This window comes from Peromyscus maniculatus, chromosome 14 (genome assembly GCF_049852395.1).
Source record: "Peromyscus maniculatus bairdii isolate BWxNUB_F1_BW_parent chromosome 14, HU_Pman_BW_mat_3.1, whole genome shotgun sequence".
Classification (NCBI taxonomy): Eukaryota; Metazoa; Chordata; class Mammalia; order Rodentia; family Cricetidae; genus Peromyscus; species Peromyscus maniculatus.
In genome coordinates, this window is record NC_134865.1 from 12,490,525 (window position 1) to 12,517,410 (window position 26,886).

Consider the following 26,886-nt stretch of genomic DNA (forward strand, 5'->3'; position numbering starts at 1 on the left):
ATAGTATATCCTCTTTTGTAGATGAACATATGGAAATCATAAGGGTGCGTCTGGGCTTGAGCTGGCACCCTGTGACCTGGTTTGTGGATATAAAAACAAGTAGAAGGCGGGCAAAACTAGAGACCAAACTAAAGTCAATGCGTAGAGCTGCAAATTCAATGATAAGTTGCATTTGGTGTCAGGCTTGTTAAAGTGGGTAGCTGTGTAGAGATCTGCTGTGTTAATTTTTCAGATAAAATTACATGAAGCCATTTTTACTGTCTAACCAATATATACTGACTTTTGCTTTGTGGCATAGTGGAAATGGCAATAATAATTTCTGCCTAATAGGATCGTACTGAGGATTAAATGTAACCATTATAAAAGTGTTAACATAGCACACACTGCCTGGAATATCATGGCCATGAAGTGTTAGTCTTTCGTGTGTTGAAGTATGTGAACCTTTTGGTTATTTTGGCAGGAGGCTGCACTTTAGAAACTGTCTGGGTTGTGATGGGCAATCACACTTCATTTTTCTTTTTCTCGTAAAGTAAATGTCCTTATTTTCTTAAAACTGGGAGAAATTGTAAATTTCTATGGATTTGAAATTCTCTTTCACCTCTCCAGTCAGAGCGGCTTGAACTCCAAAGTCATTGGTACAACTCATGGATTTGAATAATTTGGTTAAATACAAGCGCCATGTCTGTTGTTTTCTTTTCTTGTCTTTTTCTGTCTTTTTTTTTCCCTTACAGAAACAAACTCAGCATTCCCAGTGGTGTAATGACTGTCCAGACTCGCTGGCTGCAGTGACTCTGATTCACTGTTATAACTGGTACCACACTTAAAAAAACAAAACAAAACAAAACACACACACACACACACACACACACACACACACACACACACACACACAACCCAAAAAGTTTGTCAATGATTTCCTGTAGTCTGATCTTCTTCTACCTGGCATGAATAAGTGCTTGCACTTTCCCAGAAGTCCGGAAAACCTTTTCTATTCCCAGACGCCTTTATGGTTTGATTCTGTTTTAACAAATTTTAGTAGCTTCCTTGTGAAAGACATTGTATGTTCACAATGAAATTCTTGCAACTTCTTGGGGGTTTTAATCTTACAGAAAAATAAGGGGTTTGGACCAATGCTGGTGATTTGGAGGGTGGGGTGTGTGGTGTGTGAGACGGGGCCTTGCTATGAATATGGGTTCTTTCGAGGCTCACTTACGTAGTGGCTACATAGTGTAGGCCAAGGTGACCCTGCACCTGTATTCTTCTGCCATGTGCTAGGATCACAGTTAAGAGTCTCTATGCCCTGTCACAACTGTTTTGAAAGTAAAATTAGAGAAGTTTTTTCCATCATTAATTTACTGACCTCTCTTTTAGGTTCAGTGTTTCAGCAATTGTTGAATATTGTTGCAGACTATCGAGGTATCTTAAGGAAATCTGTTGCTTTTTAATGTAATCTAAGCAGTGTCAAGTTTAGGGTAAGGATGTCCGTTCCCCTGAAATTAGGAATTGCGTGCTTTCCTAGCAGCTATGTTCTGTTTCCAGGACGCTTTAAACAGAACACCAGTGTCAATCTCGGCAAAGTGATCAGGGTTTGCTTTGTCTGAATGAACTGTAAGCTTTTCTCACGTAAGCCCAGCTCCGCCCGACTTACCAACCCAAATGCTGAGAGCATTGCTACCTATTATAAACTGTTCCTTTAAACTGTTTCTTAGAGAAAATTCGCAGTGTAGTCTCCTTTGCTATGTCTTTTCCCTGGATGATAAAAATGACCAAACACAACTCAGTTGAGAGGCAAATAGAACCTTCTGGGATATGCCACATAATTAAAGATTCTATGGCATCTAAAAACAAACAAAGAAACAAACAAACAAAACAAATGCTCTTCATTGAGACAGATGATGAAACTAATGAAGTCTCGCTACAATGCTTCCAATTCTAATATTTAAACATCTGAACAGCGATCAATGACCTCGTTAGTAATATGATCATTTTATCCAAAGTCTTGTTGTTAAGTGGAAAGTGACTTTAGATTGTCAGGTTTGAGCCCCTTATATAGTTAATGCATGTGTACTCCAAAATGTCTTTTCTATATTATTTCACTGTAAAAACAAAATGAAATCCTCAAAACATACAAATCCTGGAAAGAGTATTTTGGAACATCTAATTTTTCAGTGGCCCTGACGCAGCCATCTGAGGTCTGCTCAAGTTTTTATGGGGGTTAGATTCAATTGTTTGCCAAGATATTTGAAAATGAATTTAGACTGCCAGCTGCTGTCCAGCTTTTATTGCCAAATAAAGCACATTACCTTATTATAACAAAGAATTGACACAAATAACCACTTCCTTTCCCATGCAGCCTAACCAATTTCTAAGGGGAACAAGTCAATACAAAAAGTAAAGAAAGACTAAAGTTCACAACACAGTGCAAAATGTAGAGTCCTATAATTAATATGTGCTTCTAAAAATCAGGTTAAATAATGTAAAACAACTGATAATTTATTATCAAGTATAAATTACAATAGAACTTTATTATTATTAATATTTGTTTTGCTTTGTAAATGTGATGGGAATCACTCTATGTTGCTCAAGTTGGTCTTGAACTCTTGGAATCAAGTGATCCTCCCACCTCATCCTGGAATTACAGGTGTGCAGCATTATAGTGAATTTCTAAAATAACACAAGAAAATGTGTCAATATTTATTTGTGTTTCTTTCATACTTGGGAAATAAAATCAATCGTAGCAGTTGCCATCATGGTTGACTGTTCATTGGCAGTAGTCCTTGAGGAAGTTGAGTTGGCCTGTCAAGAAAAGGTGAGATGCTTATGTCTTAGAAGATAAGTGATTTTTTTCCACTGTTGTCCATTCCAGTTCTCAGTCTTGCAGAATGAGAAACTAAACTAAATTTCTCACTTCATTGCATCTGCCTCTTGAGTTACCCAGTCTTCAGAGGCTGACTGACAACAACTGCATGATTATCCAAACTTGGAACAATTGCATTTGTAAGGTAAATTTATAGTGAATAAAATTATAATGAAATAGTTATTAATTAAATAGTAATTGCTAAATAAATATTAAAAGGATAACAACTCTAAGAATGTTAATTCTTCCTCCCTTGGGCAAAATATTGGCAACCAATAAATTATTAAAAGGTGATCTGTATTAGTTAAGGTACAAGATAGTGGTTTACTCACTACCAGAGACTACTGTGGCTTTTACCTAACACATCAAGCATGGTTTCCCTGCATCTAGGAATTTGTTTAGAGATCTTGTTCCTTATTCTAGCATTCTATTATCCATGAGGGGTGGCACTTGTCCATTTGATTGGAACTCTCTTTTATCTGTGAACATCTTCCAGCCCATGGAAGAAGAAACAAAATGTGGAGGTGAGATGGGGGAAGGGATAGCTTTTCACGTGACACAATACTCTATTCATTACCAGGAACATTATATATACAGGCACTTAGCTGAAAGGGATCTTAAAAGACATAGTCTCTGGGCAGATAGTTATGTAACTTGCTTGAAGCAGATGAACACAGGGCTGTGACTTTGTTATTTAGGGGACCATTTGCAGTCTCTGCACAGAGTGGCGTCTGCACAAAAAAGAGTGTGAGACTATGAACTTGATAAGATGAGCTAAGGTTGGCCATTTCAGCTATGATATGGACTCAGCTTCCTTTCTTCCTGCACTTATTTGTAAATCTTCTTCTGTCATATGAGCATAATATACAAAAAAAATCAATAAAATTCATTGTTTCCTATTTTTTAAGGTTATTTCAAGGATTTAAATTAATTAACACATATCTTTGGTAGTTAAAGTACTACTTGGCATAGAGGCAGATGAAATAAATACCCACTAGTATTACATCACTACAACTATCATCAATGTGTGTGTGTGTGTGTGTGTGTGTGTGTGTGTGTGTGTGTGTGTTTGTATGTTTCAGACATGTGTAGCAGGTTCAGTTGTTAGAGTGTTGGGCATTAGTGACCACATTTCCTATCTTATCAGGGCCATATTATTACAAGAACTATGGTTTTATGCTTGCTGGGTTGTTCTTTTAAGCCTACAGTTATTCTTACATGGTTGCTTTTTTTTTCTTTTTAAATTAACTTTTCCTTAAAACTATGTATTAACTTGATGGGAATTATTTTTGTTTAATGAAACCCCATGTTGTGAAATGGCTGATTTGTTGCTAGCTGCAGCTCCTGAAGCCATCCCATAGATGGAGCAGGTGGGGCCATATGTGCTCACACTAGAGATCGACAATGCACCACAACCAGTGGTTGATCTTAGATAACTATCTTTACGGTCAAATTTCTGCATAGGAAAGTGGAATAGAAAGGGTTGTGTTTTCGCTACTCACAAGGCCATCAAAGATCGATGCCTCGAAGCATTAGCTCATAGGATAGGAGTGGTTTCGATATTTAGCAAGGATGAAACGATCCAGCTTCCAGCCCCCTATCCCCTTAGTGTTTCCTGTTCTGCCCCTCTTTCTCTTCTCATGACTGTTTACAGTGTTTGTGTTCCCTCCCTTGTTTTTGTAGTGTCTTCTTTTCCTGGTTGTGTCCTGAAGCATATAAATCTGCTCACAACCGTTGTTTACAAAAATGGACGCAGTAGAGGATCACTGGCTAAGGAAGACAAGTCACATGCACAAAGACACACTTCATATGTGTTCTCTCACTTGTAGGCACTAGAATTCTTTGTAGATACACTATACACAGAATGACGAAAGGAGAAGTGAGACCGGGGCGAAGGAAGAGACGATGGGAACGGGAAAGGTAGTGAGTGGTTCTAAAGCAGAGGAAGGGTAGCAGAGTGAAGGCACTCAAAGCACATGTCACACTTGAAAGATACTTTCTATAGGAGCACCAGCCCTATGTACAATGAATACACAGCAGCGAAAAAATTTAAATACCCCCACACATACTGAAAGTAAAATTTACATGCCCCTCAGGTGTGGTGTGTATGTTTGGGTTCCGCAAGCCTCGCACTGACTTGCTTTTGTCATAGCAGCATTAAGGTGCTGAGAACTGTAGATCTCCAGTGACTTGTCCATGAGGAGTCTACGCTCAGGAGTGACTAGCTCCTTTTAAAAGTTTTTTTTTCCTGGAATGAGTGTTCTTTTCCTGCTTTTATGATTTGATACAATTTGAAGAATAATGTCTCTGCCCTCCAGGCCACTTAACATTCAAGCTGCCCTGTTGGAAGTAAAGGCTAGGCCTTAATAGACCATGGACCTCTGGACTGCTCAGTCTCCAGAACTGTCACAAATGAATTTCTGTTCATTATAAATTATTTTGTCTGAGATACTCTTCTAGAGCAACACAAAATGTCTGACTCTGTCCTTCTATGCCCACTTCCTTACAATTCCCTCCCTGGGATTAGATTCTCTGCCCTTTAATCTGGACTTCCACCTCCTCACCTCATGAAGCAAATTGGAAAGCTCCATTACTATTTTTGCTGTATTTGTCTCCTCTTGCAAGTACAGACTCTGTAGGATGTCCCTCTTTTAAGTTTTTTGTCTTTGTCCCCCATGATATCACTCCTCTGGGCTTTTTCCCTATCACTGCCTACAGCAGCTCCAGCTCCTTTGCAAAGCCCCTAGCTAGGGTTTAACAGTTTCTGCTTCACACCCAGATCTCTTTTCACTGCACAGTATCCCTGGCGATCTGAAATAATCCCCAAATGTCGACTGCTACTAAAACTATGAGATCTTTACCACAAGACTTGAAATCTTAATCTTCTATAAACAGTTGTATGCTAAGCAACTGGCTGTATATTTTCTTGGACTTCCAAGTCGTCTCACATTTAGGCAACTGTAAAGAGAACTCATAACATCCCCTCAAGTGTGCTGTCTTTTATCTTCTCCACTCCACTTCCTCCAGTCATTCAGATTCTCGAGTCAGAAGCCTGCGGGTTAATTTCAATTCCTTTTTCTGTACCACCTTCAGCTTTAAACCAAGAACTATGCTCTCTGACTATATTGCTTAAATGTATCTCCAATCCAACCACTTCCTTCCATCTCTACCAAGATTACCGTCTCTCTCTGGGTCATCCCACAATCTTTACTAGATTTTCAGCTACCAATCTGATACTTCAAATATTTTTGTCTCAAAGAATCCAGTGTTATATCACCATATCCCATGCTACCACCTGCTTAAAGCATTTTAGTAAGATTACACTGTTACTAGCCCAAAGCCCAGACTTTAATGTGGCTCTAAGGGCTCTTTGTGATCTCCCTCCTGCTATTCTATTCTGCATCCACTCCCACTTCTTGATACCCCCATTTCACATTCCAGTCATGAGCAATTTCTTTCGGTCTCTGAACATAGCCTGCTCTCTCGTCTCTGTATTTTATGAAGCACGCTGCTTGTGTTGTTCTGTGTACATGCAACCATGAATGCAGTTAGCATCTGCTAGTCCTCTTCCTCAGCCTTTTCTTCTCCTTCCAGATCAGCTCTTCCTTGTATGGGTCCTTACAGCACCCTGTATAGTACCTCAACACAGAACACCCTCTCCCCAAACCACTTATTTATAAGGCTACATCATTTGACTATTTAGTAGTGTGAGAGCAAAGATTTAAATTCTATTACTATTCTTGTTTACTCTTCTACCCTAGTTCAATGTGTGACATACTATGTAAGCTTACATATTAGCTCCCTGAAGAATGATTCTGGCCCTAAAAGTAGTTGGAAGTTCATGAAGAAACAGGTGCACTTCTGAGTAGCAGAAAGGAGAGAAATCCAGAAGCTGGGGCATAGTTTGTTAATCTTAGCTACTCAAGGATGAGGCAGGAGAACCATAAGTTTGTGGTCATCCTGAGGGACAAAACAGGATAATGAGGATGGGAGGGGGAGAAGAGGAGGAGGAGGAGAGGGAAAGGGAGCAGAGCAGAGGGGAGTGGAGGGTAAGAGAAGGGGATTCTAACAGAAACAGAAACAGAGTTGTTAAGAACAGAACAGAAAGATCTTATAAACTTAGATGCTCTGTGATGGCACGTGTGTGAAAACAAGGAGCTCATGAGGTAAGTTAGACTTAGGAGAACATGGGAAGTAGTTGAGATTGTTCCAGTGCTTTCTCTGCGAACTGAACTTAAGAGACCCTTTATTCTCTCCCCAGTCAGGGTTTCTATTGCTGTGATGAGGCACCGTGACCACAGCAACTCTTACAGAGGAAAACATTTATTTGAGGCCAGCTTACAGTTTCAGAGGTTTAGTTCATTACCTAACAAATTCTCCACAGATCCCTGTCCTGAGGAGATTTCTACCAGGGTCCAGAACAGATGCTATAAGTGGCTAGGATGTTAATCTGAGGGATCTCAAATGAATCTAAACACACAGAGCTCTTTAGTCCATTCACTTTATTCTTCTAAATCAATTTGATCTACACATTTTCTTTTCTGTTCTCATTCTTAGCTCCTCTCTATCTCTTCTGCTGTTCCCTCATTATTCTACCTAGTTCTGTCCTTCTTTGGTCTTCTCTTTGTTCCCCCAAGCATATGTGCATGTGTGTGTGTGTGCGTGTGTGTGTGTGTGTGTGTGTGTGTGTGTGTGTGTGTGTGTGTGTGTGTATCCATTTATTAACAACTTGCTAGCAAAAAACTCAAAGTAAACTCTCAGGGACAAGTATTCTGATAAGAGTCACACTTGGTGAATACTTGGTTAGCTCAATTGATGACTGACAACAGCTGTAGGTTGTAAAAAGTTCTGACTATCTCTTAAAGTGATAGCTACAAGGGTTACAAGGGAAGAAATTAAACCAAAGAGAGATTTAAGGAAAAGGCAAAGAATACGTGTACTATTTTATGTGATTAATAATATCCAGACATGGTTAGTCAGTTAACAGCCTTTTTCTGTTAATCACCTGTATCTCAGGACCTATACATAATTAGTCTACTGAGCCTAAAATCTTGCATTAAAAACTGGTGTAGAAATAGATACAAAGTGTTATTTTTTTTTTGAGTCAGAGTGGGGAGGTGCTGGTGGAGGAAGCTTAGGGCAACACAGGTGCTATTGATCTCTTGAAGGACTGAGATATACCAAGGCCAGACACCTGCACTATCACTTCTAGTTCACTATAATTCTTCTGAAGGGGTTTTGATCCAACAAGGCCAGGCATCTGCAATTCCACTCTGTGAAGGTTCTGCAAGGACACTTTGTGTGGCCAATTTTTCCTTGTCAGTGCCTAAGGATAGAGAATAAGACCTCTAAGTGTCTACAGTCTACATGAAACAATAGACATACTTATGAAGCATATATTAGTATGTTTCTAATCATAAAATTGTACAGACAAATAAGAAACCATTTTGACTGTCTATAATCATTTGTGCCCCTAAGATTGAGATGCAATCATGAGGTTAAATGTACACACAACATGGAAATGCATGGTAAATAAGGAGAATCATAGCTGTTATTGCACAAGAAGTTTACAACAAGAGACAGCCAGTTCATTCAAAAGGCAGTAATTCCATAACACCTTGCATAATGGTTTCCTCCATAATGGTTCTGGTAGGTTGACCTTTTCAGCATTAGTTGTCACCTGCTGTATACTCCCATGGTCTTTTGTTACCAGCAGCTCTCAATAATTATTATCCTGGCGGGAACAAGGCAGCATGCAGGCAGACATGGTGCTGGAAAGGCAGTTGAGAGTTCTACATCTTGATCTGCAAGCAACACGAAGTAAACTGTCCCACACTGGGAATAGCCTAAGCATACATGAGAACTCAAATCCTGCCCCCACAATAACACACTTCCTCCAACAAAGCCACACCTACTCCAACAAAACCACACCTACTCCAACAAAACCACACCTACTCCAACAAAGCCACACCTCCTAATAGTGCCACTCCCTATAGGCCAAGCATTCAAACACATGAGTCTATGGGGGCATACCTGTTCAAACCACACTTCCAGTCACAGGAGGAAAGCACAGGTGTGGAAGGCCTTCTGTCCTATCTTCAGAAGAGCTTTTCAACATCTTTTGCTTCTATCTCAAATTAAAGAAGATTGACTTAAGGATAGGCCTAAAACTGGCTGTGTGTCATTTGAGGACATTGACTTTGCATCCTCAAAGAGAGAACATGTCACTGGGTGAGTGTATTTGTAAATGTATCAGAAAACCATCTCTATGCTGGCATGATTGCAGGCTGGCATAAAGTATGGAATTAAGCTAGTGATATGGTGCCTGCTAGGAACTTTCTTCATATAGCTGAGATTTTTAAAGGTTGAAACTGTCTGTAGATACATTTTTCTACCCCTTCCTCTTATGTCAAGTAGAATCCTAGGGCCTGAACAGAAGAGAGTAGTTTTTATCCCATCTCCTCAGAAACTCCCTGTGGGAGGAAGTAATCCTGAAGGCAGATTTCAGTGCACCATATGGAGACTTTTACACCTTCAGAGATATATAAAATGAGAGCTGCCTCACAAGAACTGATTCAATTCCCTCTCCGCAGAAAAGGAGAATTGGGTCTTAGTTTGCGGCTGTGAATTTTGGGTAGAAGGGACATGACAACCTCTGAGTTCCAGCCTGATTATAAAATTCTATGACGTAATTTTTCTTGATGACTCAGAGGAGCCGGGTAAATGCAAATTGACACAGTGTCCAGCATATTGAAGCAGTGAATGCCTTAGGGTCATGAGTTGAGTTCTGTTGCATTTTTCTACACTGCATTGCTCCAAGCCAGGCTTTTGCTGTTAGTTTGCAGCCTTGTACCCCAATCCTGTTCATATCCTTGCCCAGGTTGGTCAAGGAGCAGACTGAACAGCTCTTCTCATCTGAACGGAAATCTCTGGAACACAGGAAGCTGTGTAGGGCTTATGTACACTGTATCCATTACAGTTTTACCCTAAGAATTCTATAAATATAGCAGCAATTAATGAAAAATAGGTGAGCCAATGACAAGCAACTTCCAACAGAGACTTGTACCCCTGATAGGGAACTAAGGGAGGGAAATCCACAAAAACAAAATATGCATTTAAAAAATCCATAATGAAACTCGTTACTTAATATACTAATTAAGAGCAATATTTCAAAAGATAATGCTGGTGCTTATATATTGTAACAACTTAGTAAGGTTTCTGCCTTATGCATTCACCTAACCTGACCCACAGAGAGGAGACACTGCCCTTCTTTGAACACAATACCTCGCGCGATCTTCCTCCTGTGGTTTGAAATTTGACATAGAAACTCTTCCTCATAAGTTAAGCTTTCATTTAAATTTCTTTTCTATGAGGCTTTCCTAGGGTATCATCAACCACTACTCTTACAAGTTCTTCCATTTTGTACATACTCTTTTTATACAATTCTAATATTTTAGTACAAATATCTGTCCCCATTTTCTTAGGTAACTGAGTGCTTTCGGGTTCCTTAGTTTGTTCTAGGTCTAAAAACACAAATGTGCCACTGATTCCTACTGTTAGTGTACTGGCTGTGTTAACTTGACACAAGCCAGACAGACTCTTCGCCTCAGTTTAGGAAATACCCCCATGAGATTGAGCTTTAAGGCATTTTCGAAATTAGTGATCAACGGGGGAGGGCCCAGTCCATGGTTGGTGGTTCTTTCTGTCCCTGGGTTGCTAGTCCTGGGTTCTATAAGAAAGCAGGCTGAGCAAGCCATGGGAAGCAAGCCAGTTAAGCAGCCCCCCTCCATGGCCTCTGCATCAGCTCCTGCCTCCAGGTTCCTGCATGGTTTGAGTTCCTGTCCTGACTTCCAGGATGAACAGCAATATGGAAGTATAAGCCAAATAAATCCTTTCCTCCCCAACTTGCTTTTTGGTCACAGTGCTCCCTTGCTGCAGTTGAAACCCTAACTAGGATGATAAAGTTTGCTGTGGGGACACGTACACACTCATGGGACACCCCTCCAACAGCCTGAGCAAGTTTTAAATATTTTGTATTGCGACTTATTTTGAGAAAACCATTAAAGGTTAATTTTTTTAAATGACATAAATGTGTTATAATGAAATGAGTGCATTTATTAGGCTTTACTCATCACAGAATCACACAAGATAGAATCTAACAGAGAGTTTCAGGTTCTAAATAATTCACAACTACAGAGCAAACTTGTGTACTATGTGACAGGTAGTTGTAACCATTCACATGTAAGTTTATTTGTAGCTAGAGTTTTTCTGCCTTGCCCACAGTCAGGACAAATCTTTGTCACCCGCCAGTCCCACAGCTGCTCAGACCCAACCAAGTAAACACAGAGACTTATATCGTATACAAACTGTATGGCCATGGCAGGCTTCTTGCTAACTGTTCTTATATCTTAAATTAACCCATTTCTATAAATCTATACCTTGCCACATGGCTGGTGGCTTACCGGCGTCTTTACATGCTGCTTGTCCTGACTGTGGCTGCAGTGTCTCTCCTCCTTCTTCCTGTTTCCCCAATTCTCCTCTCTCTTTGTCCCGCCTATACTTCCTGCCTGGTCACTGGCCATCAGTGTTTTATTTATATAGAGTGATATCCACAGCATTTATTGGTTATGGGCCACCATTAGCACTGTAGTTAGAAGGTAGACACAACTTTTTTGCACCATCAAAATGTCTCAAGCACGATGGTCAAGGAGCAGTTTAACACAAAACAGTTACTAATTTGAGTCTGCACATCTGCACCCTGTGTCTTGAGAGAGGGTTTTCTCCTGGGTCCAGGTTGATACCCGGAACTTGCGGCCCTCCTGCTTTATTGACATGACGTGCCAATTCTTGGCAAAGCTATACTACTCAGCTCTGAAAATGCCTGAAGCCTTAAGAAATCGTTCTCCCAACTCATTCCACCAGCTGTCACACAATATACCTGATCATATATGATCACTCATCTTCAGGCCTTACAGGGTCATGACTGAGAACTCACCTGATAGTTATTGGCACCTAAAATGTCTTTGGCCATTTGTTCATAGGCAGGAGGAGCAGGTGAGAACAGTCTGTACCACTTTGCAGCCAGCCCTTGCTCTCCTCAAACCACCTCTACGGGAGCTTTTGGACCAAAGCAGTTGTGTTCCATGGACCTTGTCTCACTATTTGAGGACACAAATAACTGAAAGTTGATTTAATGTCACTTAGGTTAATGAACCAGGAAAAAAAAATGTTTCTCCTTCCTTATTTACATAAGTTGCTCACGTCTAACCTTGAATGCAGGCACATAAAACATTTCCAATTATGTGAGGGAGTAGTATTCAAAACAAAATCCACTGCAATATATTTTTAATTGAACTTATAGAGCTCTACTTATGAATGAAAAGGCTTTTGAATAAGAATAATACACAGTAAAGGTATATCACATCCTTTGCAATAATAGTATAAGCAATACTTTTATAGAAGTAGAATATAGGATTTATTACCAATTGGTTTGAAGTAAACAATTCTTATGATAAACTTTTTAAAATTAAGACTTTTAAAACTAGCTTATATATGCCACCTGGAATAATTAAATCATTTTCTTATTTTAAAAAGTATTTATTTATTTAACTTAATGTGCATGAATGCTTACTTGCATGTATGTATGTGCACCAGATATGTGCCTGGTGACCAAGGAGACCAGAAGAGGTAGCTGACTTTTCAACATTTGGCAAATTTGAAAGTTAATTGAGTATAGCTTGGGATGAATTTTTTGCAAGTGGATAATGTTTCATATGATGTTGGTTTATAGGTCTACCCGCAGGATCACTTTTGGGGGGAGAGGCTATAACATATATTAGATGTTACTGGGTTCAATGAAGACTTATGCAAAGACAGTGATGCCCTTACACATTTAAAATAACATTATTTTTCAAAATGATGTGAAATTTTCTTACTATACGTACATGAGAATAACCCTTTAAATTTTCCCATTGCAAATATTTGGATGAATATATGCTGGGGGGAGGTGAATTCTTTTTCTTTCTCATTCTATAGTTATGCTGGTATCCTCAATAGAAATAGCCTCTTGCACACAGCAATACATTCAATACAAATGGGTCACTTCATTCCATGTCGAGATGCTTGGAGTATGTGTACTCCACAATGAGATGAAGCCCTAGTCCCCACTGTGAGTTTGTATCTGTTACACTGACCTGGGATGGAAACCACAGTGGGATCTGAGAAAGATGAGCCATGTGGAGTGGGGTGGGGTGGATCATGTCCTGGAGGAATGACAGAGGAGATGGAAGGAGATTCGGTGATTAATTTCACACAGGACTGTAGACTTACTTGTGCTCCTTGTTGGGTATTTTCCAGGGAAGATAACAAGCTAGAGAGGATTTTTTCATCTTTTATCTTTTCCAGTATTACCCTCTTGTCTACCTCAACATTGCTTCAAATCAGTATTGACCACACCACCCACACGTAATAAGATAAAGAGGAGAAACATTGACCCAGACCTGGTGAAGAAAAGACAGTTGATGAAGGAGAAGCAGAAATTGGAAGGGAATTGGGTGAAGGAAGAGTGCATACAACAAGAAGGATGGGAAGTGAGCTGTGGTAGCAGAAAAGGAGTTCCTGGACAATGTGTGGGTGAGGACAGAGGAAGGAAAAGTGGGGCAGGAGCTGGAGATCCCTGGTACTAACATTGGTGTATTAGCATTACCTCTCCTTTGAGGGAATTTTGAGGGCCATAATTCTCAACCATTAAATTCAGGACAAAACTTTAAGGCAAGCAAATGGTTGATACCCTGAAGTCCTTTAGTGTTGACATCAAACAAGAAATAGTGGGCTGTCTGTGGCAGATTCCTACTGGGCTGATGATGTTGTGGTCTGAGAGTAAGTCTCAGCCTTCCATCCTGTCTTTCCGGCTGGATCTTGAGTAACTGTTCAGAGGCCATTATCAGTGAATTAGAGGACTGGATGAAGCTACATCATCTCTAGAAACCCTAAGCAAACTTCTACCAGTAAGCTTCCTAGTTCTCAGCTGAGCAAGCATAGATATGCTGGACTGGTGAGCACTTCACATCCGTGTTCACGAAATGGTAAAGAGTGGGCTGAATCAATGAACAATAAATCATGTTAATAAGGCTTTGACTCTAAGGAAAATCCTAACCTGTAACCACAAAGCCACCTGCAGATATAAAATAGCTATTTTCTATTTAGTATTAAATGTATGTGAGATCTTAACCCTATTATAAATTCTAACATTGGTCTAACAAAATCATGCTACTCAAAGTAGACTTAAGCAAATAATCATAACACTCTTAATTTTTCCCATAGACTTATTCAATGGACCACCAGAAATCAGTTCAAAAGCTGCCTCAAACTCATTCTTAAAACTACTTCTCAATATGAAAGCCATTATACAGCTCTGATGCTATCAAAATGACCCACACCCATTGGAGACACACTAAATTCTTCATTATAATTTCATCACTTTGCATTAATCACACATTCCTTATGAAGTTTAAACCAAAATAAAGTATGAAAATGACTTGCTTTTCTGAAGAAATATTGTGTCTGTGCTATAGTACAAGGTAGCTTGATTGAACATTTGTTTTATATAATTTCTATGACAGAATTTTATAGAACAAGTGAAGCAGGTAGGCATTAACATCTCTGTTTCACAAGAACAATTGAGTCACTTATAGGATAAACATCAGGCTAGTGACAGAACTGATATTTTACAAAGACCTATTTTATTGATAGAATTGTGAACATGCTACAGAATTTGGTTGTCAAGTAAATGTCATTATTATTTAAATATCACAGAGTATACTTACAGCAACTTGAAGACCATAGCCTACTAAATACCCAGGCTCTATAGTGAAACACATAGATCTGAGATCCAAAATTGTACATCATGCTATTGTATAGACTGACAAAGGTAAAGTAATGGTAGATATTTGTGTATCTGATGGCTGTGGTGTCTCTAGGCGATAGGAATTCAGTTCCATTATAATAACCTTATGGGCCCACCATAATATATTAGTCCATCATTAATAAAAAACATTATTTTATGGTACATACATATTTTAAAGTCCTAGCTTCCCCACTGGTATACCATATCCGAGAGAAATGTGCTGCCCTCAGTAATGTCAAGTCTGACTCTGTGGACCCCAAGATGTCCTCTCCCTGGATTCTGAGATTGCCCCTAAATGGCAGGATGCCATTAATAGTAGGGATTCCCCAATAATCTTTCTTCATCTCTTCCCTTTGGCTTAGAAGCAAATAAGATTCTCTTTACTTACCATGAAGCTGTGAGAAATTGAAACCTTGCATTGTAACAGATTTATGAGAAAATCCAACCAAGTGAGTGGGTTTCCATGACAGTATCTTTTTTGCTCATCTTAGGACAAGAAAGACCAGCCCACAGGGCCCAGTTATGATAGAGTTACAAAGTGTAGGACTGGTTTTGAGGTCAATCGATATGACCCAGTCTGTGATGTTAATAATTTAACAAAAGAAACACAGCTTCAGATCAGTGAAACTGAAACAAAGTGGATCGCACAGAAGCTCTTGACACCATCCAGAGCTCATGTTTTCCCCTTTAAACACTGACCAAGAAGCCCATACACTGTATCTACCATATCTAATTTCATAGATACAAATAAACAATAATACAACTCTGAGTTAGCAGTTTAAATCTTTAGCATTAGCTATCTTTGAAACCATAAAGTTATAGGTTTCCTTTTTTAATGGTGAGACATATGAGTCACCAGAGCAAGAAATTAGTCATGATTGAAAGACTAGCTTTGAATAATTACATTCATGATAAAAATAATGGTATTAACATAATATAAATCTGCTTGGCAAAGGACATTGCTCACATAATCTTATAACGCTAAGAAATCAGTGGTGCAAAGGTGCGCTCAGCTAATTCTTAGGACCAGAATGTAAATTTCCCTAAAGATATTGAGCATTAAGAAATTCACACTTAGTAAAATCTTTTCACTTTTAATCTCTGCCAGTATTATTTGTTTTGTATTAGATATTCAGGTATGTTTTATTTAGCAATAGCTATGTACATCGTACAAGTAGCTGAACATCTCGGGCTAATATTATCATTTGACATTATAATTTTCATTGTGTCAGAGTCATACTAATTTTCAAATTTTGTTATAGATGGTAGTATCATTCTTTTTAGCAGTAAATTTGCTTAGTAATTTATTTGTTGCTAATATTGACATCTTTACCAATTTTGAGTTTAATTAAAACATTAAATGATAACCACGGGATTTAAAATGCATACAAACACACATACGCATAGCACACTGAATTCAGAGTCAGAGACCCCTATGTGAAAATCCTGCATCACTAGTTAGCTACAGGAATTTATGTGATGTAATGAATGCAGTATAATGCCGGCAGTGACCCTTATATCTGCAGAGCACAGGCAGAGGCTACCAAGTGTTGCAGTAGGAATGGGAAATGGGTCCCCACAAGCTCATGGACTTGAAGTCGTGACAATGACACTCTTTGGGGAGGCCCTGAAATCTTTAGGAGGAGGAATCCAGCAGGAGGAAGTAGACCACTGGGAGCATGGGCATTCTTCTACTCCTGCTGCTTCCTGTCTTGCTGCCTGCTTCCTGGCCAGCTAAGATGTGAATGACTCACCCTCCAGCCTTGCCTTTCCCAGCGCAATGGACTGAAGTTGCCTGAAACCATGAACCAGACCCTCCTTTGGGTTGTGTCTGTTAGATATTGGGTCACAGCAATGAGAGAGATGACCTACACACTAAGCACGGAGGCCATCACAGGGTTCTCTTTCTTGAAATTCTGGTTCTGTCATGAATTTAAGGGACACTTTTTTTTTTTTTTTACTTTTCTTCCCCTAAAGGTTTTTATTGTTAAGGTTGGTCCTCTTTCTATTTTTAGCGCATATTCCACATATACAATATAATGTAATTATGGTTGTGGAGTGTAAAAGACCTGTACCTCTATCCTGCTGAATATTCAAATATCTCTTCTTTTTTATCTCTTGGAAGATCTTTTAAATTATAATTTCTTTTACTTTTTCAGATTGTAATAGAACTACCTCATTTCCCCCTTCCCTTTTCTCCCTGCAAATCCTCCTCCTTGTTATCTTTCAAATCCATGGCCTCTGTTTTCATCAAGAGTTGTATATTTTTAAATACATAACTACAGCCAGCTCAGTCTGTATAATGTTACTTCTATATATGTTTTCAGTGCTGATCATTTGATATTGGATAATCAGTTGATGTCCTCTTCCCTGGGGAAGACTGTCTCCTGCTCCCAGCATTTCTTAACTGCCTGTAGTTCCTTGTGGAGAGCTGAGTCCTTTCTACTTAGTCATTACCATACTGTCATGGGTTTTATAAATGGTCTTGATTTTTTATTCATATCTATAATCTTGTATTAATCAATATCTTCTAAGGTTCATAAGTCAGGGAAAAAATCAGAAAATAAAGACTCAACAAATAGACCCAAAATGGAATATTTATAATTTGTTTGAGACAAAGGTTAGCTATATAATTGTGCCTGTGAACATGCTAGCCCCCTACACAAGCCTTCTGAGTTTTAGAATCATAGGTATGTGCCACTATGTTTGTTTAAGAATCTTTATAATTAAAGAATTGGATTTTTTGGCATTTACCTGCACAGAATATTTCATGATCTATACAAGTAGTTAGACATATATAACTACCTAAAATTAAATAATGCAGTTGTGCATCATAATTTTAATATAGAATGATAAATTATTTCAGATTGGAGCTTTGAAATAGCATCTGTTGTTAAGTCTGGTTTTATCATATTATATAAAGTCCAAGTATAATTTGGAGATATTGTTTTGTAGTGTAGGATGGATGCAAATGTTGCATGCTTTGAACTTGAATTTATAATGTAGTATAAATTTGGAAAATCATATACTAGATTTTCTAAAATCATATATAAAACATTAGAGACCATTTTGCATTGTGATATTCAAAAAACTAATAAAAATAAGAGTCTAATGAACCTAAAGAAACACTAAGACTCTCACATTCTCATGTATTAAACAGTACATAAAAATTAGTTTATTCTGGATTTCTATTACAAAAATGGGACATTTATTTTACTCTAAACCATGGCAAAATATATTTTTAGACTTTCATCAAGCCAGTCATTTCTGGTCCTCAAAGCAGCATATGACCTGGAGGGGTTTCTCCTTCCTCCTAACACTGAGTATTTGGGGTCTTTCTTCAATGGTATCACAGCTCTTGCTTTGGATCTTCAGTTCATGGAATCCAAAGCATCTGTTCAGCTATAAGGAACCATTTCATTTTAGACCATAAATGCTTTTATTTGTCATGGATATTCCCCTTGACAATACAACAAAACTTTCAAACCAGAATACAACTTCCCAATCTTGGTTAAACTCTTGGAAATGACTGGGACCTAGGAAAAAAGTCTGTTTCTAAATCTTGCCTCTGAAGATGTCCAATGTGGTCCCAGCCTAGGGACAAAAAAAGCAACCAAATGTCAAAATCACAAACACAAATAAAGCCTTCATAATGGTAGATTTCAGTCATTGGTGTCGTGGTGGCTATGGCCTTAAATATGTTTATTTCAGGTTATTGAGGAGCTAAGCTAGTGTGCATTTTTTTTCTCTATTTTTTTTCTATTCAGCTTTAAAAGTAACCAATAATAAATGAAGGCTCTCACAGTAGCTACAGTTTTCTGCCCCTTAAAATTAAATGAGGCTGTGAGCATAAAAACAACTTCCATTTAAGACCATTTTACAAATTGGTTAGAAGATAGCTCCTAGTATTTAATCAGACACGTTTAAAAAGAACCTGCGTTGGAAGTTAGCATCTTAATTTTCAAAATGGAGAATGGAAATGGAAGTAAAAGGGATCATTATGGAAGGAAATTAGTGTGACAGGGGAACAATTTATGAAGAAATAATGTTTGGGAATGATAATTATGAGAGAATTTTAGCTTGTTTTCCTACCCTGGGATTTGGGACACCAGATTTAACCTTCTGTCATAAACCATAAGCTACAAGCCACTTTTCTTCTCAAAATTAATGTAATATTAAATGAGTTTGACCTAGTATCAGACCCAGGGAGACACTGCTAAGAGCACTATTTGATTCCCAGTATCGAGAGCTCTAAAGAAATAACTAAAGAAAAACTGAAATCCACATATAATTATTTGTCTACAAACTCCAAAATTATTACCATCTGAAAATATATCACATTGAACACTTCCAAAAGGAAATAACAAGAATGGATAGTTTTATTTATTATTATGTTATTGTTATTGTTATTATTATTATTATTATTTTATGAGCATAAACTTCAGTAAGAGAATGACATAACAATAACGCTTACATTGTCTGTTTCTTTATATAATCAAATACGAGTTAGCTCTGATCAATTAAGCTTGTGATCTTGGGGACTAATAACTTCACCTTTGTAGATGAGATCAAAGCCCCTTCATCTATAAAGAACTGGGTTAAACAAGTGTCTCTTGGCTGTGACAAGGTGTGGCTCATTCTGCCTGGCTTCCTGTTCAGCCATAATGGGCAGCAGCAGGGGTGTTTGTAGAAGGTACAGGAGGAAATAGCCATACATCACACAGAAACACATCATCGTACTTCACAAAAGCCTTAGTGGGAGTGATAAATGGTTTATGACATTTTACTTACATGTAATCATGTGATATACAACTAGACTATAAATACAAAAATTAAACTCAATCCTATGGGAAAATGTGCAAACATATAAAACAGATACCACTGAAGCAATTTTAAGACCGCCCATTTAACACCAAATGGCAAAGGATTACTTGTCCATGTCCCTATTCTCCACTGTGCTTCAGAAGTTAATTACTTGATATATTATTTCCTCAGTCACAGAAATGTAATTAACGAGACTGTCCTAGTTTGTTTCTGTTGCTGTGATAAAATATCATGACTAAAAAGTACGTTGGGGTATGTTCCTTCATGAAGAAACATGGGAGCAGGAACTCAGGGAAGAAAGCTGGAGGTAGAGACAGCAGCCATGGAGGCGTGCTGTTTACTGGCTTCTCGCCACTGTTATTTTATCTGCTGCTCAGCAGTTACACCAGACCCTACCACCGCCTCAGCTGCTGACTGCATCTCCACAGCCACCACCATGACTGCTGCTGCTGCTGTCGCAGACCCAGGGAACCTTAGCATCCAAATGCTTCAGCTTGCCTCCCTATAGGGAGACAAATGTTTTAACTAAGTCTCTATCCTTTTATTTTTACCAATAAAGACTCAGGAGTCAGATGCTGAGGTTAAAAACCTGCTACCTCAGAAAGGCAGAGAAAGTAGCCGGGTCAGCCTTTGTCTTAGGAAGAGAACCTCTCCTTCTCTGTCTGAAAACAAAACTTCTCCAATGAGATGTCCCTCCCTGCTACTTTCTCTTACTTCTCTCTCTCTCTCTCTCTCTCTCTCTCTCTCTCTCTCTCTCTCTCTCTCTCTCTCTCTCTCTCTCTCTCTCTCTCTCTCTCTCTCTCTCATCTCCTGACTTCTCCTCACACTTTATGGTTACTTCCAATCAACTGGTTGCTTACTCTGCCTCTCAACCTATGATTGATTTTATTTAACACAGTCTCTGGGTTCACAGTGTGCTCAAACTTCCCACAACGCACCGTGGATTGCTCCGTCTACTTTCTTACAGCGTCCAGGATCCCTTGCCCAGGGATGGTACTGCCCACAGTGAACTGGGTACAAGCTTGCCCACAGGCTAGTCTTGTGGGGGCATTTTCTCAATTGAGGATCTCTCTTCCCAAATGACTTTAGCTTGTGTCAAGCTGACATAAAAGCTAATCAGAACATTACAGTGATATCTGTAACTTCCCCAGCCTTAGGTTTTGACCATGATTTCAATACCATATATGAATTCCCTCCTTGGACCCTAGCCTCAGATCCAATAAGGAAAGCAGTTGGTTAGCTCCCAACACAGTCTTGCCGCTTACTGGTGGACACACCTCACTTAGTTCCCTGCAGCCTATATAGTATGTTTCAGCACTGTGAAAGCTACCCAGCAGGGAGAGACTTTGGTGGTAAGCTGAAGATCAAGTGCTTTATGTCCTGCAAGCAAAGCATGTGATGTCTTCAGGAGTAAGGCCTTACCATCAAGCTCCAGAGGGCAGTCAAGAGCAGTGGCAAGAGGCTGTATTATTGTGGGTGCCTCTGGGGTCTACCAAAGAGAGGGAACCTCTGCCTGCCACTGGGATTTTTTTTTTTTAATAGCCCATGTTTTCTTGGAGCAGGATTGTTCACTCTTGTGGGGATACCTTTGCAATCTCTCCCTCTCCCCCTTTTAACTGTTTTACTAACTGGCTTGCAGAATAGGTGGGAATCCTAAGAAGACTTCTTTGTATATTCCTTGTTTTGGTTAATCATCCTCTTCTTACTCCTCCCTGTCCTCCACACCCTGCCCTCCACACCCTGCCCTCCACCCCTGTCCTCCACCCCCTGCCCTCCACCCCTGCCCTCCACCCCCCTCCTCCACCCCCTCCTCCACCCCCTGCCCTCCACCCCTCCTCCACCCCCTGCCCTCCACCCCTGCCCTCCACCCCCTGTCCTCCACCCCTGCCCTCCACCCCCCTGCCCTCCACCCTCTACTCTCCACCCCCTCCTCCACCCCCTGTCCACCACCCCCTCCTCCACCCCCTGCCCTCCACCCCTGTCCTAAGCGTTAGTTCCCAGCATCCCTCCCACCTCTGCTCTTCCATCACATAGATCCTCCCATCTCCTCTTATTTCTCACCTGGGTGGTAAGGTTGTAGATTTCCATGTAGCTTCTTCACAAACACTTCATTTTGGTTAACCTTTTCCTTGCCTTCTTGGTTCCCACAATTCCACAACTTGCTCGAGCCTTTCTGGCCCCTGTATTCTTACTGTTTTTTCATTTCACCCATTTTCTACTCTTCTTCCTCCCATAATGCACTCTCCTCGATGGCCCACTTCTGGATACCTGTCTTCCACTTGTATTCCAGGTTAAACCCAAGACAAAAGATTTGGAGCTAGGATCCACATATGAGAGAGAACATGTAATGTTTGTCTTTTGTGGCCTACAGAATCCTTCTCAGTAATTTTTCCCATTCTATCTATTTACCTGCAAATTTCACAATTTCATCCTTCTTTATAACTGATCAATATTACATTGTGCATATGCACCACATTTTCATTGTCCATTCATCAGCTGATGGACATCCAGGATGATTCTATTCCTTAACTGTTGTGACTAGAGCAGCAATGAACATGAAGGGACAAGTACCTCTGCAGCAGGATACAGTCCTTTAAGTGTGTGACCAGGAGTGATATAATAAGTTATGTGATCATTTTAGTTCTAGTAGTTTGAGGAACTCCAACACTGATTTCTAAAATGGCACCACTAGTTTACAAGATCATCAACTTCCCCAAATATCTGTTGTCATTTGTATTCCTGATGATGGTTATTTTTGCTGGGGTGAGATAGACTCTTAAGGTAATTTTAATTTCATTTTTGGATAGCTACAGATAGTGAACAAATTTTTAACTGTATTCTAGCCATTTGTATTTCTTCTTTTGAGAATTTTCTGTCCAGTTCCCTGACACATCCCAGCCCCTTTCTTAATTTGGCCATTTGTTTTCATGATGTTTAGGCTTTTGTTTTCTTTGTATCTTAATTTCTTTGTGTACTCCAGATGGTAATCTCTATCGTGCGCATAGCTGGCAAAGATTTCCTCTCATCGTGTGGGCTGCCTCTTCACTCGTGTATCCTTTGCTATACAAAAGCATTTTAGTTTCATGGGGTCACATTTGTTGGTTGTTGGTCTTATTTCCTGTACTACTAGAGTCCTAGTCACAAAGTCTTTAGCTGTGCCTACAAGTCGAAGGATATATCTTATATTTTTCTCTAGCAGTTTCAGGATGTTGGAGTTCACATTCAAGTCCTTGATGCCTTTGAAGCAGAGTTTCTTCAGGGAAAGAGGTAAGTTCCACATTTCCTACATGTTGAAATCTAAATTTCTTGAAGCATTTATTGAGGATTCTGTCTTTTCTTGAATGTAAATTTTGATATCTCTGTCAAAGATCATGTAGCTATGGCTGTGTGTACTCACATCTGGGTTCTCTATTCTATTCCATTATCTACATGTCTCTTTGGTTACAGTACCATGTTGGTCTTATTACTATGTCTCTGTAGTATAATTTTAAATCAGATTTGGTGATATACTTGGAGTACTCTTTAGTCCAGGATTTTCTTGGCTTTTCTTGAGTGTGTGTGTGTGTGTGTGTGTGTGTGTGTGTGTGTGTGTGCATGTGTGTGCATATGTGCGATGCATGCCTCCACATAAATTTTGTGCTTTTCTATATTTGTAAAAATAGGTCTTGGAGCTGGGTGGTGGTAGCTTATGCCTTTAATCCCAGCCCTCTGGAGGCAAAGCCAATTGAATATCTATGAGTTCAAGGCCAGCCCGGTCTACAGAGTGAGTTCCAGGACAGGCTCCAAAGGTACACAGAGAAAACCAAAAATATAATATAATATAATATAATATAATATAATATAATATAATATAATATAATATAATATAATTAGGACTTGGCATTGGGATTGGGATTGCACTGAACTGGTACATTGTTTTGGTCAGAAGGCCATTTTCAGCATTAATTCTTCCAATCCATGAACATAGGATTTTTTTCTATTTGCTGATTTCTCAATTTATTTATTTAGTGTCTTGAAGTTTATTTTATAGCCTATTGTATACTTACCATGATGTCTTTATCCATTAATCTGTCAAGACTTTTTTAAATTATTTTCTATATCTTGGCTATTGTAAATAATGCTGCAGTGAATGTGGCTGTGCAGATATTGCTTTATGATCCTAATTTTATTTCCTTCAAATATGTACCTGAACATGAGTTGCTGGATTATAGCTCCAAATATTAATTTTGAGGGATTTATTTACTATTTCCATAAGGACTATACTACTTTACACTCTGAACAGCAATTTATAAGGGATTCCTATTCTCCATACCATCCTAATAATCATCTTTTGGACTTTTTCCAGCCATTCTAAGAGTTATGAGGTGATAGCTCTGTAATTTTGCTTTGCATTTACCTGATGACTAGTGATATAGAGTACCTTCACACACCCATGTAGGCATTTGTATTTCTTTTGAGAAATGCCTGTTCAGATCCTTTGTCCCTTTTTCAAAATCAGGTTATTTTATTGCTGTTGAGTTGTATGACCCTCTCACATATTTTGGTACATAACCCTCAGTCAGATGTTCAGTTTATGACCATTTTCTCCTATTCAAGCAATTACTTCAATTTTTATTTAATTTATTCTTACTTTATACTTTCCAGTGTACAAATCTTTCTCTTCCTTAATTAAATTTACTCCTCGGTATTTTTTTTCTTTCAGATTGATGTAGTTGTTAAGAACTCCAGAATGACTGGCTAGAAATGGCAAAAGTGAACACTCATTTTATTCCCAAAAATATTACAAAGCGTTTTAATCTTTTTAAGGTATAAAGACATCCTACAATTCCTATATGGTTTTTACCATATTAAACTACACCCTTTATTGCTATGCATAGGTTGTTAACAGTTTTTTCTTTTTTATTGTTATCTTATTTATTTATTTTTATGTGTGTGGCTATTGCCTGTATATATGTCTCTGTGTCTAGAACCCACAGAAGCCAGAAAAAGGCACTGATTTTCCTGTAACTGGAGTTATAGATGGTTGTGAATGACCATGTGGTTGCTAGTTATTGAATCCTGTGCTTGTAACCACTGAGCAATCTTTCCAGCACTTGGTGAAAGCTTCCTGCACCCCTTTGTTTTTTGAGACAGGGTCTCTCTATGTATCTCTGGCTATTCTGATACTCACTGCATAAACCAGGCTAGTTTTGAACTCACAGAGATCTATCTGCCTCTTCCTTCTAAATTCTGAAAGTAAAGGCATATTCTAATACACTCAGTTTGAAAGCTTTTTTAAATCATGAAGTAATGTTGAATTTTTTTTCAAGAATATTGGTCTGCATGTTTTTCCTTCTCTTATAATTTCTAGTCTGGTTTGGATATGAAGATAATGATCTTCTAATAAAGTAAAATTAGGAGTATTTCTTCTTCAGTTTTGTTTGTTTTAGGATAGGTTGTGAAGGACTTGTATTAGATGTTTAAATATTTGGTACATTAATTCTTTTCTAATAGAGCTCCTCTGATTCTGAAAAATAAAAAACAAAGCAGTTGGATCTGTGCAAGAATAAATCCTCATCTTTTCCTTTCACAGCTTCCAGTGTCATGACAAAATAGCAATGGAATATGGACATTCATTTCGGAATAGGAATTAAGTATTTAAAAAAAAATGGAACTTAGTGATCTTTTAGGAATCACATGACTGGATGTAAGACAAGTTATACCTTCCTTATAAAGAGACCAGTGTGGCGTTCAGGTTGGTTATGATGTGTTTAGCACTCTGCAGACTAGCCTTGCTGCTAGCTAGCTAGGGGACTTCAGATTTCTCATTTCACCCCTCAGTGACCTCATTTTCTTCACCTATAAAATAATGCCAATCCTCCCAAGGTCAAAACAAAACAACAATGATGACAAATAAACCAAACAAAACAGTATCACTAACTCAGTACCTGTACATGGTGGAGTGTTAATAAAGATTAGTTAAAACATTGGACATATTCACACAAGTATACATCATTACTTCTTCACAACCCTTTGTATAATAACAAGAAATAGTTTGCTATGTTTTCTAGTTCCAAATCCATAGTCAAGTAAGTCACAATACAAATAGTGAAATCCTGCTAATCTTGCAAAGCCAGCCCATCAAGTAGTATAGGGGAAATTTCAAAGCCAAGGGATGATTTTCTTTTAGGATCAATCTTAATCATTTGAATGATAAAAACACGTGAGTTTTATCTGATATTTCTCTCAGAGCTTTCTGAGATATTAAATATTCATTGAAAAATGTTCAAAATAATAGCAATATCTTTTTCTTTTCAATATTTGACTTTACAAGCAGAGTTCAAAATTTGAGTCACTTTCTCAGTTGTTTTCCAGGATGCAATATATAACAGAGAAGATTGTCCACAGTCATAAATTTCCACATGACCTTTGGATCACAGGACTGCAGAGAATGGTCATAGACCTACAGATGATAACTAAAGTCATGGCTTTGCCTTCAATGCAACTGTTGAAATCTGCAATGCACTAACTACAAATGCAAGCATTCCTTTGTTATCTTTTAAAGGTGGAGGCTTAAAAGGCCTGCTCTCTTACACTTTAGAATACACACATACCAACTTTTCCAAGTTGCATACAAATGAAATAATCCCTTGAAGAACACCTCTGTGTGAAACTGAAGGGGAAAAGCTGTTGCTTTATCCACAAATATATGTCATTTCTTGGGGAAAGTTCTCTGGCTGCTCTTTCCCTGCCATATCTACACATTACTCCCTGTCCCCCATGATTCAACTTAGTAAATCAGTAAACATAATTTACCGAATAAATAGACTAAAAGACAGAAAACACACGATTAACTTATTAGATTAAAAAAAAAATCTTTGACAAAACCCAATATCCATTCATGATAAAAATTCCTGTGAAGAACAGAGACACAAGATACATATCTCAACATAATAAAGCTGATAGAATCAGCATCACTCTAGAGGGGAGAAATTCAAAGCATTTCCACTAAAATCGGGAACAAAACAAGGATGCCCATTCTCTCAACCATGTTCAATATTGGAGTCCAAGTCTTAGCTAGAACAGTAAGACAAATGAAAGAGACAAAGGAGTACAAAAAAAGAAAACAGTATCTATATTTGAAGATGATATGATTCTATCCATAAAAAAAACCTATAGATTCCACCAGAAAATTCCTACAGCTGATAAATACAATCAGCAAAGTAGCAAGATACAAAGTTGAAAAACAAAAATCAGTAACTTTCTATATACAAATGGCAAACATACTGAGAAAAAAATCAAGAAGACAATACCACTCAAA

General features: G+C 38.5%; 2 long non-coding RNA genes across 5 annotated transcripts; one reads left to right on the forward strand and one right to left on the reverse strand.

The window, feature by feature from the left end:
- Window positions 1-2,266: 2,266 nt before the first annotated feature.
- Window positions 2,267-15,314, reverse strand: LOC121822544 (uncharacterized). 4 transcript variants are annotated; one of them, XR_013044259.1, is made up of 5 exons: window positions 15,151-15,314; window positions 13,051-13,119; window positions 11,853-12,015; window positions 8,475-8,661; window positions 2,267-2,796 (listed from the first exon to the last, which is right to left on the reverse strand). It is a non-coding gene; the product is annotated as an uncharacterized LOC121822544 (long non-coding RNA). The 4 variants fall into 4 exon arrangements; XR_013044260.1 differs by lacking the exon at window positions 2,267-2,796 and adding an exon at window positions 5,784-8,183; XR_006063727.2 differs by lacking the exon at window positions 8,475-8,661 and having other exon boundaries at window positions 15,151-15,308.
- A 7,467-nt stretch (window positions 15,315-22,781) lies between these two features.
- Window positions 22,782-25,505, forward strand: LOC143268533 (uncharacterized). The gene is made up of 2 exons (XR_013044591.1): window positions 22,782-22,853; window positions 25,159-25,505. It is a non-coding gene; the product is annotated as an uncharacterized LOC143268533 (long non-coding RNA).
- Window positions 25,506-26,886: the final 1,381 nt, after the last annotated feature.